The following is a 12,142-nucleotide window of genomic DNA, read 5'->3' on the forward strand; positions in this document are numbered from 1 at the left end:
CTGCTGCCACCACGCCACCAGAGCACAATTTCTGTTTTCATCCTGAAGCAAAGTTCTTAACCTGAAGCACTATTTCTGGGTTAGCGGAGTGTGTAACCGGAAGCGTATGTAACCTGAAGCGTATGTAACCCTAGGTACCACTGTAATCTAAGGATTAGCTGGAGGAGGTTCACAGGAGAAGCTAAAGGTGATCTTCAGCCAAAGCAACTGATTGGCCAGTTACTGCAGTCATTGTTGTCTTCATGGCCTGCCACAAGCAACGCTATTTCTTCCTCCATCATCTCTCCTAGGGTGACAATCATATGATGTATTTTCAGTCCCATGACTGAGTCATTCCCCACCTTGCTGAAACCCCTCAGCCCTTCCACATAATCCTCAACGCAGCCCATTCCCGATTCTTCTTCTTGGCAATAATGTACATCATGGGCAAGAACTGCTCAAAGCTCAGTTGCCTTCCCTTGTCAGATACAAATTTAGTAGCAGGGAAGTATGAGTTGCATGGATTGATTACATTTCAAGTCATATTAATTGAATCTTGGCTTGTTTTCATGGCTCTTTTTGTGGAAATGAGTGCTTGAAGTCTGCTTGATACTCTAAAGCAGGCACCCCCAAACTCGGCCCTCCGGCTGTTTTGGGACTACAACTCCCATCATCCCTGACACTGGTCCTGTTAGCTAGGGATGATGGGAGTTGTAGTCCCAGAACAGCTGCTCTAGAGGACTGTAGGAGACATTGTGTAGTATTCAGTGCTAACCCTATTCAGAGTAGACCCACTGAAGTTAATCATCATGACTAACTTGCATTTCTAATTAAAGCTAGAAATAAATCCTGTTGGGGGAAAGACAGGGTATAATCAATCAATCAATCAATCAATCAAACAAACAAACATTTTTTAAAATAAATAAAGTAAATTCAATGTTTAATTATTAACTGAATTCATTGTATTTTTAAAATAACAAACATAATAATTTAATGGCTAGCCAAGTTATACATAATACTTTGTTACTAAAGTAACAAAATGCCTTTCAATCTCTAAGGGCGCTGGAAAAAAACAGCAATGGCATATTTTTCAATTTCAAAATTTTCATTTCCCCCTGCTTTCCCTAAAGGATTCTGGGAACTGTAATTTGGTAAGAGTTATGGAAATTGTAGCTCTGTGAGGGGTAAGCTTACAGTCCTCAGGATTCTTTTGGGGGAGCTATGTACTATAAATGTGCTTTAAATGTATGGTGTAGTCGTGACCTTAGTTCAGAAGGGTGTTATTGTTCATTTCTCTGTGTGCCAACTGGCTTGTTCTGTTTTAAGATGTGCTGTTATTTATTTATTTATTTTTACTGCTTTGCTCATATTGTTGAATTTATAGTTTTTTATGACAATTATCTGTAAGGTGTCTTGTGGTGTGTGTGTGTGAAAGGCAGACTAGAAGTCTGTAAGTAAGGAAGTAAATAATACATTGTTGCATAGCTGTCAACGTTTCCCTTTTTTTTAAGGGAAATTCCCTTATTCCGAATAGGATTCCTCCCAAGAAAAGGGAAAAGTTGACTGCTATGCATTGTTGAAAAGAGAAAGTGCCAGCCCATATCCATCTTTGGATCAGGCAAAGAGCAATATTCTTGGCATTGCTATGTGTAAGGTTTGGAGGAGAATTTAGCTAAGTCCATATTTTAATGCTCACCTAGCTAATTTGCAGTCCCTGGACTTATCTGCAAATCAGAATGCACTTCTTAATTAACTTTGTGCACTGCTCCAAAGTTTGCAATACAGTTTGGTTAAGGATATAACCTTATCCTACTCTCCTTGCAGAAAATGCATTCAAAGGTGCTTATTTTTAGGGAGGGAAATGCATATGAAATGTATATTTTAAGGGAAAGTGCACACGTAAAGGAAAGCTCCATGCAATTAAAACACACATTTTAAATGTTGTGTCTTTTTTAAAAAAAGGGGGGGGCAGAGCAGACTTACGAAAGCACGCAGAGCTGACATGGGAATAGGTTGATTTGTTCATCTTTAGCAGCTCATCAGAAGCAAAACCTGATACACCATTAAGGAAAAGGTTATTGGTTGGCTGCAGCCAGACAAAACATCATGCTTAGGAGATTGGAAGTCTGAGACAAGGCAAAGCAAAACTGAGGCCCACGGACTGTGAATAATTGTGTCATATAAAGTCCCCCTTCCCAATATGTCTTTATGAGCCCCACATCCTGATCCAAGCTAATTAAATCGGAAACAGTGAGTCAGTCTCCTTGGCATCTTTTGTTATTCAAAATGCATGCTCTGATTATACTCTTGGCTGTCTCGCACGAAGCAAAACAGAAGCTGTGTGTCGGGGCCAGGCCTCAATTTTCCAAAAGACTGTGCAAGCTCAACCGCTATCTATCTAAGTACAAATCACATCCTAATGCAAATGACATGCGACGTGAAAACAGGAATGGAAATGGGGAGGAGAGGATGGGCTGGTTGGGTGAAAAAATATTTAAGCTAAATGGACATGGGTGATGATAACTCAGTTATCTTGTAAACATTTCATCCCTTGTGGTGGTGGAATAAAATCACAAAATCATGATGGTGCTGTGGCCTTTGGGAAATAAGAGATAGTTGATGTCGTTTTTTTGTAAGCCCCTAAGCAGTTGATTGATTATTAATTACCTTCTGGCTCACAAGAACACCATCCCCACCCCCGCAACCTGGCAATATACAGTAATAAAAAACACAGGAATATTTTTTTTTAAAAAAACACACACCACTTAAACAGGACAAAATCTTTATTGAAACAGAACTGGAGGGCAGGCAAAAGAAAATTTTTTTTTACAGCCTGCTGAAAGTTTTGCAAGTTCAGGCCAGCTTGAACTTCCAAGAGAGGAAGTTCCACAGTGTGGAGGTGTGCTGCAACCAAAAAGGCCCTGTCCCAAGTACCAATGAGCCTAGCTTCTCCTAATTGTGAGACATACAACAGGGTTTCTGATGGAGAGCATACATTTAAGGCATGCTCGCAAGAGACGGAGGTGGTCTTTCTTGGTCCCAATCCATTTAAGGCCTTATAGGCAAGAATGAGCAACTTGGAAGCCAGTGCAGTGGATAAAAGATTATTCTTCAATAGTTCATAAAGCACACATCAGACAACCATCTGGTGGCTGCATTTTACAACCCCTCAAGTTTCCAAACAGTCTTCCAGGGTAGCTCCATGAGAGTGCATTGCACAAATTGAAATGAGAAGCATGTATCACCGTGGCCAGATCTCTATTCTCCAGGAAGGGGCACAGTTAGGGCATCCTAGCCAAAGCTCTGCAAAAGCACTCCTGGCCACAGCACCTTTTACATACCCAAGATCCAATCCTGCCCCCCCAAGGGTGACTTGCTTTAACCACTCTAAATATTTCTGAGGTAGGGCTGTTACGGAGTTTATATGCAGTCCCTGAGCTATCTGGGGCTTCCTGTGAGCCGAAGATACTCTAGCACTGGTTTAGCAGCCTTGGTCTTCATCCAGCTCAGCAGACACCAGGAACAAGTGAGGATTTATTCAGTCTGCCTTTTAAGCAAGCCAACCTGATGATAGTTTGTGCATTCCATTGCTGCAATGACTTCTATGCCATTGTGTGTGTGTGTGTGTGTGTGTGTGCGTGTGTGTGCGTGCGTGCGCCCAGACTCCTGTTTGTTTGTTTGTTTCAATTCACTGGGTGTAGCTTTCCACTTCAGAATACAGCAATTCTGTGAGTCAGGAAATGATGCCAACACCTTCCCAGGGCCAAAACCCGTCAAAGCCAAGTTTATGTCATAGAGCAGAGGCCTTAGCAATGCAGATAAAGAGGTACAACTTCCTTCAGTTTAACATTATTAGCCGTGCCTATCAGCTGTCTCTCCTTTATTTTGGTGCACAAACCAGGCTTACATTGATAGTGGCTTAAATTGTTTTTCCACAGCTGCAAATCATTGCATCATTGGATCTCTTGCCATTGCTTCTTTCACACAACAACAACAACAACAACAACCCCCTCTTGAATCTCACACTTCACAGAGTTCAATCAGTAGGCATGACTTGATGTTTTATTAATACCCCGCCTTCTTCTCCAAGGTCCTCAAAGTACAGGGTTCTACCTCTCCTCACTTTAGCCTTACACTGACCCTGCCAGGTAGGTTAGATGGAGAGACAGTGACAGCCCCAAGTCACCCAGTGAGGTAATCATGGCTGAATGGGATCTAGATTCCTAGTCTCTCAGGTTTTAGTCCAACACTCCAAGCACCACACCACACCACAATGGCTCTCCACAAGTGTCCCATCGCCATATGGGTTAGTTAGCAGTTCCTGACTCCAGTGCACACTGTTCAGGGATGGCTTGAGGCATCAGCCAGCTGGCTGGCCAACCATCTGGGATGGAGATCTGGACTGTTCAGGGATGGCTTGAGGCATCAGCCAGCTGGGATGGAGATCTGGACTGTTGCTTCCCAGCTGTTTTGCCTCCCCCTTGAAGGAGGAGTCTAGTTATCCTGGAACCTCAAAGGCTAAGCCATGCTGTGGCAGTGAGCAAAAGATCTGGGATACCTAGATTCCAGTTCCCATTGAGCCAATGGCTTTGGACCAGCCACTATTTTGCAGCCTAAAGATCCTCACAAGGTTGTTGAAAAAAATGAAATGATGTTATGTAAGGAAAATCTCGTGTATCTTGTGTTCCTTGGAGGAAGTGTCGGAAACAGTTATGATAGATAGAGATATATATTTTTCCATCCCAGTGCCCAACATGGGAGGCTAGGCTTCCCCTCCCTAAACATACACATATACAGGATGCTTTGAGATTTTCAGACTCCTGGTCTACCTCTTGAAAAAGCTTGGGCGTGTAATGTATTTTTCCTGTTTTGTTGGAAGCCGCCCAGAGTGGCTGGGGAAATCCAGCCAGATGGGTGGGGTATAAATAATAATAATAATAATAATAATAATAATAATAATAATAATAATTTATTTTGGATGCCAGGTCTACTCATTAAGTACTTATATCATTAGTCCACCTTGGTAGCATTAGAATGGTATGTGGTGGGGGAGGGGGAGGAAGCAAGCAAGCAAGCAAGAAATAGCTTATTTTCTGAAATTGCCGTTCTATCTCTTTAAATTTTATCAACCTGCATTTTAATTCAAATGGAATTCACATTAAAAAAATGTATGTGGCAATTATTAGGGCTGCAACAGTTTGTGTATGGGGAATTGAACCCTTCAATTCCCCTGCTAAAATCATGAAGAAATTCCCTCCCCTGAAGTGTTAGCCTTGAGAGCAAGTGCCCTATTAGTGCTGGGTGGGGTTTGCAGATTTCTTCCCAGTGCAAAGTTTCAGAGGAGGGATTTTCCTTAGGACTCCAGCAGGGAAGGAAAAGGTTACATTCCCCCATATGCCTGCTGCAATCCTCATCATTGTCACCCACCCACCCCTTCAGCTGATGTTATTTGCATTTTTTAAAAAGGCATATAAATGCAAATATGCACTTGTCATGTCTCGTTTGGCCCTCAGATTGGAAGAATGTGTATATGTGTGTGAGATGAATATTTTAATTTACCATGCATAGTAAAAAAATAAGAATAATTCAGCAGGTTCCACAAATTTCTAGCAGTTACCACACACTGGTGATTGTGGAAATCAGCCCAGAAATCCTAACAGCAATAGGCAGAAGTTCTGTCGGTGTTCAAAAAACACACCCAGATACTACAGCTGCTTGGTGATCAGCTTTGTATCTGCTTCCTTCCAGCTATCACACCTCCCCTCCCCCTCCCCTTGCTGTCTGTGTTTCCACTTTCCAATTTATATAAGACATATAAAGCAGGATGAAATATTTTCCATGCCACGGAAAGCCATCAATTGTGCCAGTAAAGTAACCAGCCGAAAATCAAAAGTGTTCAGGGCAACTTGCTGAAAGCCAATATTTCAAATTACCCATAGAAAGGTTGAAAGTAGAGACGATTTTTCACACATGCACACTTATAGTAATTTATTACACTGCTGGGCTTTTCATCGTAACAGTATATTCTAGCATGCACTCATCTGTTGTTGTGGCATTTCTAACTAGCCAGGGTTGGAAGACAACCTTTAAACTAAGCTACTGGGTAAAAGAAGCAAGGAAGCAAGCAAGGAAGGAACGTTTTGCCCAGAATAAATAATAATAATAATAATAATAATTTATTATTTATACCCCACCCATCCGGTTGGGCTTCCCCAGCCACTCTGGGCGGCTTCCAACAAAATATTAAAATACTGTAATGCATCAAACATTAAAAGCTTCCCTAAACAGAGCTGCCTTCAGATGTCTTCTAAAAGTCTGGTAGTTGTTGTTCTCTTTGACATCTGGTGGGAGGACATTCCACAGGGCGGGTGCCACCCGCCCTCTGCCTGGTTCCCTGTAACTTGACTTCTCACAGTGAGGGAACCGACAGAAGGCCCTCGGCGTTGGACCTCAGTGAATGATGGGGGTGGAGATGTTCCTTCAGATATACTCTCCTCTATGTGATGGGCTCATGGGATAAACCTGTCACACGAACCCTTGCTGAAGAGAGGGAAGGAAAGCCTATATAAGGCTGCTTCCCCTGGAGCTTTGAGAGCTTTCCACCCACCCACCCTCAGGTTAAAGCAATTTTGGGTCATTGGTTGACAGGCTGGAAAGGAATTTTCTCTCTCTCTCTCAACCTGATTGGCAATTGGTTGGAGTCCCCCCCCCCCGCCCTTCCGAAAGTGAAATTATGGCTTTCCTCTGTTAGGCAGAAGAATGTTGTTTGTATGAGGGCAGAAATGGCATTGGACAGGATCAACATAATATAGCCCCCCCCAAGGGCCCTGAGGGGATGATTGACCATTGCACGTCCAAGCGTGGGTTTGGCATTTGCCTGGTTGGAATCTGCACCTTGGTCCCACCCTGACAGCTTCCTTGCTTGGCTTGTACCATGGCAAGGTTCAACACTGACTGACTCCCATCGTACAGGTTTGGAGCGCTCCATACCCAGCGGATCCATTCCATCAACATGGGGCTTGTGGAATGATGAACTGAACCTGGGACCCAGTGCCATGCCAACCCTTGCCCTGCCTGCTGCTGTCAATGGAGATTTGGCCTGATTTTATCCCATCACCGTTGTACAATCTGGTTATTTTGCTGCTCTCATGGGTCACATAATGCGCCTGCCTGGGCAAACGAGTATCAGAGGACAAGTTATTTCATTCCATTTTGTAGAAATGGAAACTAATTCTAGATAAACTATGGATCTGTCACATTTACCTGGGATTAAATCCCATTTAACTCAATGGGGCTCTCTTCTTTATAGTCCTGTAGAAGGCCTGCAGTGTAAATCCTTTACCAGTGGCGTAGCGTGGGGGGTGCAGGGGGGCCCGGCCGCACCGGCCGCAACATCTGGGGGGGGCGCGTTCGCACTCGCAGCTCTCTGCCCCTACCTGGCTCACTCACTCTCTCTCACTGCAGTGCTGGCTGTGCGAATCCGATCCGAGCCGCTGGCTCGCCGCCCACTGTGGAGGGGGTGGGTGCCAGGTGTGCGGTGCAGAGAGAGAGTGAGGGACTATCTGGGGGAGGGACAGTGCAGCGGCCGCCCAGCGCAGCGCTGAGCGCGGGAGAGAACCACACCAGACCAGACCAGGTAGCAGCAAGAAGAAGCTGGCAGCGGCGGCAGGTTAGGGGTTAGGGGGCGCAAATTACTTGCCTTGCCCCAGGTGCTGACAACCCACGCTACGCCGCTGTCCTTTACATCCTTATATTACTCAGACATTTTATGTTGTGTCCATGAATGGAGAGCATTGGCTAAGTCCACAGCGGACTTTCTTGATGTCCCTGTGCACTAGTATGGCCAATATAAGTTGTGCAGTGGTTTATCAACACTCAGATAAATCTTATTGAGCAAATAAAATCCCTGCAGGCCTTTTGCAAAAAGTGGCAGTGGGCTGTAAAAGCGATTCACTAATTTGATCAAAGAGAAAGCTTTTGGAAGCTGTTGTATTCGTCGTACTTTGTCCTGGTAGCTTAACTGGTCATGCTGTATGCCTGTGTTTCAGACATTTTTCTTCTATCTGTACTGTAAGCAATGACCTATGGCTGCAAGCAATAACATTTATTCAATTGTGACTGCACATTCACTGTACCAAATTCGGAAATCAAAACAAAAAATTGAGATTTTCATGAGACTATTTGAAGAGCACTGCTGGATCACATCGACCAATGATTTAGATGCCTCTGGAAAGTCTATAAGCAGGACATAAGGGCAAAAGTCCTCTCCTGCTTTTGTTCCTCAGTGACTGGTTACCTGAAGGTAAAGCAGAGTATTTTGAGGAAGGGAGAAAAACCCCCATCTCTGCCCAACATCTTCACACCGTGCCTCACAAGATTGGGTAATTCACAGACCTGCAAAATCCAGGAATAAATACACATCTGCATGAGCATTGGTTAGAAATCTTGTGTTTATGAAGGTGTAATTTTGAGGGAAACAAGCTTTTTAATCACATCAAAACACTGGGATCATAATTGCTCTGAATTCAGTTCACATTGTTTTAGCAAAAAAATGAACATTCTCCTCTGCAATCTGCAATCATTCTTCTTGCTGGGCTTTTAGAAACTGGGTGTCTTGTGCTCTGAAAGACGGATAATTTAATCCATTCAGGTAAGTATGATAACAGTACATTACAGACCTGAGCCTATCATGTGTCATTACAAGAGCTGAGGAAGCTTCCATAATAGCTTCATCCATCGAGCATGTCAAGCTTATGAGTTAACAAAGGATGGATGGATGGATGCCCCCAAAGAGAGGTTTAATGCAGTAGAAAAGCCAAGCTAGCAATGATTTCTGTGTTAAATGAATTAACTGAGACACACATATGCTGTTTCTCCTGCCACAATAAACAGTTAAAAGAACTGAACAAACTGCAAGCTCAACACCCTTGTTCTCTTATTGAGATGTATCCACAATTGTAGTTAGCATCATGATTTTAAATGCTTGAACCAAAACTTTACTGAGTTGTGTTGCTGAGCTGGTATTTAATAATATTACAGGCAGTTGGCTATGCCTGCATTCCCCCACCCCTCCAGAAAGTAAAGGTAAAAAGGTAAAGGACCCCTGGATGGTTAAGTCGAGTCAAAGGTGACTATGGGGTGTGGTGCACATCTTGTTTTCAGGCCGAGGGAGCCGGCATTTGTCCACAGATGGCTTTCTGGGTCATGTGACCAGCATGACTAAACCACTGCTGGCACAATGGAACACCATGACAGAAGCCAGAGTGCACGGAAACGCTGTTTACCTTCTTGCCACAATGGTACCTATTTATCTACTTGCACTGGCATGCTTTCGAACTGCTAGGTTGGCAGGAGCTGGGACAGAGCAACAGGAGCTTGCCCCATCACGGGGATTCAAACTGCTGATGTAATGTACTGAGTTGAATAGGATCCAAAATGCAGCAGTCTGATTGGTCCTAGAACAATAGGACCCAGAATGCAGCAGTCTGATTGTTCCACAGGAGCTACCCAATCCAGCTCCAGGAGGAAGTGAATCCGCAATCTGATTGGCCTACAGGAGAATCCCAGAATTAGCCAATCATGTGGGGCCCATTGTGCAAATAGAGTATATTTCAGCTGACCTTCTGATTGGCAAGCCCAAGAGGCTCAGTGGTTTAGACCACAGCACCACCTGCGTTCGCCCACCTCTCCAGAAGGGATGAAATATGTCTCATTGGTTTATGTAGGAAATTAAATCATGGAAATGGGGTGTGCGTGTGTGTTCAGTGGACAAATAAGGGGTAGGGCAATCCAGCAAGTAAAGTGGCCCAAAACCGTTAAGGGATTTATACACTAATAGTAATGCCTTGACCTTGGCCTGGAAGCAAATGGGCAATCAGAGGAGATCTCAGAGAAGACCTGAAAGTTCCCTAAATAATCAGCCCAGTTCCGGTAGGCAAACCAGGCACTAGACCTCAACATCGCAGATCCAATTCTAGCAACAGCCTAGAAAGGGAGAGTGGGGGGTGGTGTGTGGGGGGGAGAAGAGGCTTCTAACTATGACATCATGATTAGTGGATCAATAAGCAAGAGAGATTAAAGTGCAGGAAGGAGGTTGAAATTTGATAATAGCTATATGAATCCATTTTCATGTTTGGCTGGAGTGAATTTCTTCGCTGTTTCTCCTAGCAAACGCAGCAAAATTTTACCCCCAGGCAAAAACAGTTTATAATTATTTCCCAGGCTCAAGAAGACCTGTCATATTGCAACCATTTGGGGAGAAAAATCAAACTTTATCAAATATGTGTGTATTGCTTTCTTTGTCCATACCATATGGCTGCCAGGAGTACATTAGTATGCAAATTAGTAAGGGTCACTAGTGAAAACAGACAAAAAGGGAAGGAAGAGATGACTCAACAAATTACTTCATTAAGCCTGCAAATAAAGCTGTTTTATAAGATGTAGATTCCTGTTTTTTTGTTACAACACTTCTAAGAAAACATCCTTGGCAAATGCGCAAGGGCTTGGTTCAAAGCTTTGTCCATTAGAAGCAGCTTTTCATTAAGGTGTGAAAGCACTTGAGTCAAGAAATACAAAGGGCTCTTTGTCACTGTCCAAATTAGCCACTCTCCCCTGCCGTGCGGTCCCCTGTGTGCCAAAAAATTTGTTTCTTTAAAAAAAGAGATTTGGATGTTAAAGACAGGTGATCACATTATATACAGCCACTATATTTTGTTCACTGAGATCCCCTCCCCCCAAGAATAAACATTTTATTCTCACTTTCTTCGTCTGCTCCAAAATACACTTCTTTGGAAGTATTTTATTTCTAGTTTATCCATTGCATCAAATCCTTCATTCCTGGCTTCTCCTGGACATGTCTCCTAACTCTTGCTCAGTGGTTGCCTATTGCCCAGCAACCACAACAATTTGTCCTGGCATAGAGTTGCTGACGTATCATGATGGCCACACAAACAACCTTAGTACCTTACTGGATGGATGGGTGATGGTTGCGTGTCAAGACCCTGAAGCCACAATTTCGTTGAGAAATAACACACACAAGGACACAGATATTAGGTTAATGTTATTGGGCAAATTTTGGCCACAACTTTATTGATTACAGAATGCGAGCTGTATTGGCTTAGGCATTGAATGGACCCGACTATATGTGACTCCTGCCCGATGCGCAGTAAGTCCGGTAAGTCCAGAAGGGGGAGCCCTGTTGATGCAGACCAACTCGAGCTCCCCCTGGTGTTCCCATCGGAGTCGTGTCATTGCCCTAGCCCCACCCTGGGCGTAGGACAAGATCAACACCCCTGGATTCCTTTAAGCTTGGAGGGGCAGGTGATGGCCACACCTCCCCTCCCCCATCACAAGGTTAAACAATGCCTAACCGCAACCCTAAGAAAGTTGTGACGATTGCTACAAGGTAGGCGAAAACCAAATGGCCAGTGCCAATTTGCCAAGTGGAAAAATTACTACCAAGCCCCTCAACGGCGACCAACTGAGGTCCATAGCAAGGCCAATGCCTAAAACCTGCAAAATAGGGAGGGAGGGTGGGTGATTGAGGAAGCGAGCCAAAGAGGAAGCCCTCCGGCTGGCGCCTCTGTTTAAATGGTCCCGGCCACCCCCACCCCCCCAGCCAGCGGATTGGCTGTTCGGGCTCTCACGTGACTAAGTCCCTCGCCCCCAGAGGGGAGTGGGTGGCCACGCGGTCCACCGCAACTCCTCCCCACGGGGAAGTGGAGCGGATTTGCTAATATCTTCTGATACGTTCAGACCCTACAGTGGGTTTGGAGCCTTGATATGGTGCTATATAGCCTTATTGAAAAAAATATTTGAAGATCAGAATGTTATATATACATTAGGGGTGTGCAACCCCTTCTCTATGCCAACTGTGGGCAGGCATTATCTAGTCCTCCCAAGCAGCAGCTGTTCCGTGGGGAGCAGCTGAGAGAGAAATGGATTTTCCTGGTGTGAGAAATGTGCTGCTGCCGAGTTTTCCTCTGCAAGAAGGTTAAAGCAGAGAGGGAAATTTGGGGCGGATCTACACTCATGGTTGATGAAGTTAAGGAAGGGTTAAAGAATGATTTTCATAACGTAGATTGACACATTACGTTTTGCTTGTAACATTAATAATGCGTTATTAAAATGTGACACCAGAAGGCACTGCAGAGCAACCAGGAAC

Source organism: Podarcis vaucheri (genome assembly GCF_965113315.1).
Source record: "Podarcis vaucheri genome assembly, chromosome: 9".
NCBI classification, from domain to species: Eukaryota; Metazoa; Chordata; class Lepidosauria; order Squamata; family Lacertidae; genus Podarcis; species Podarcis vaucheri.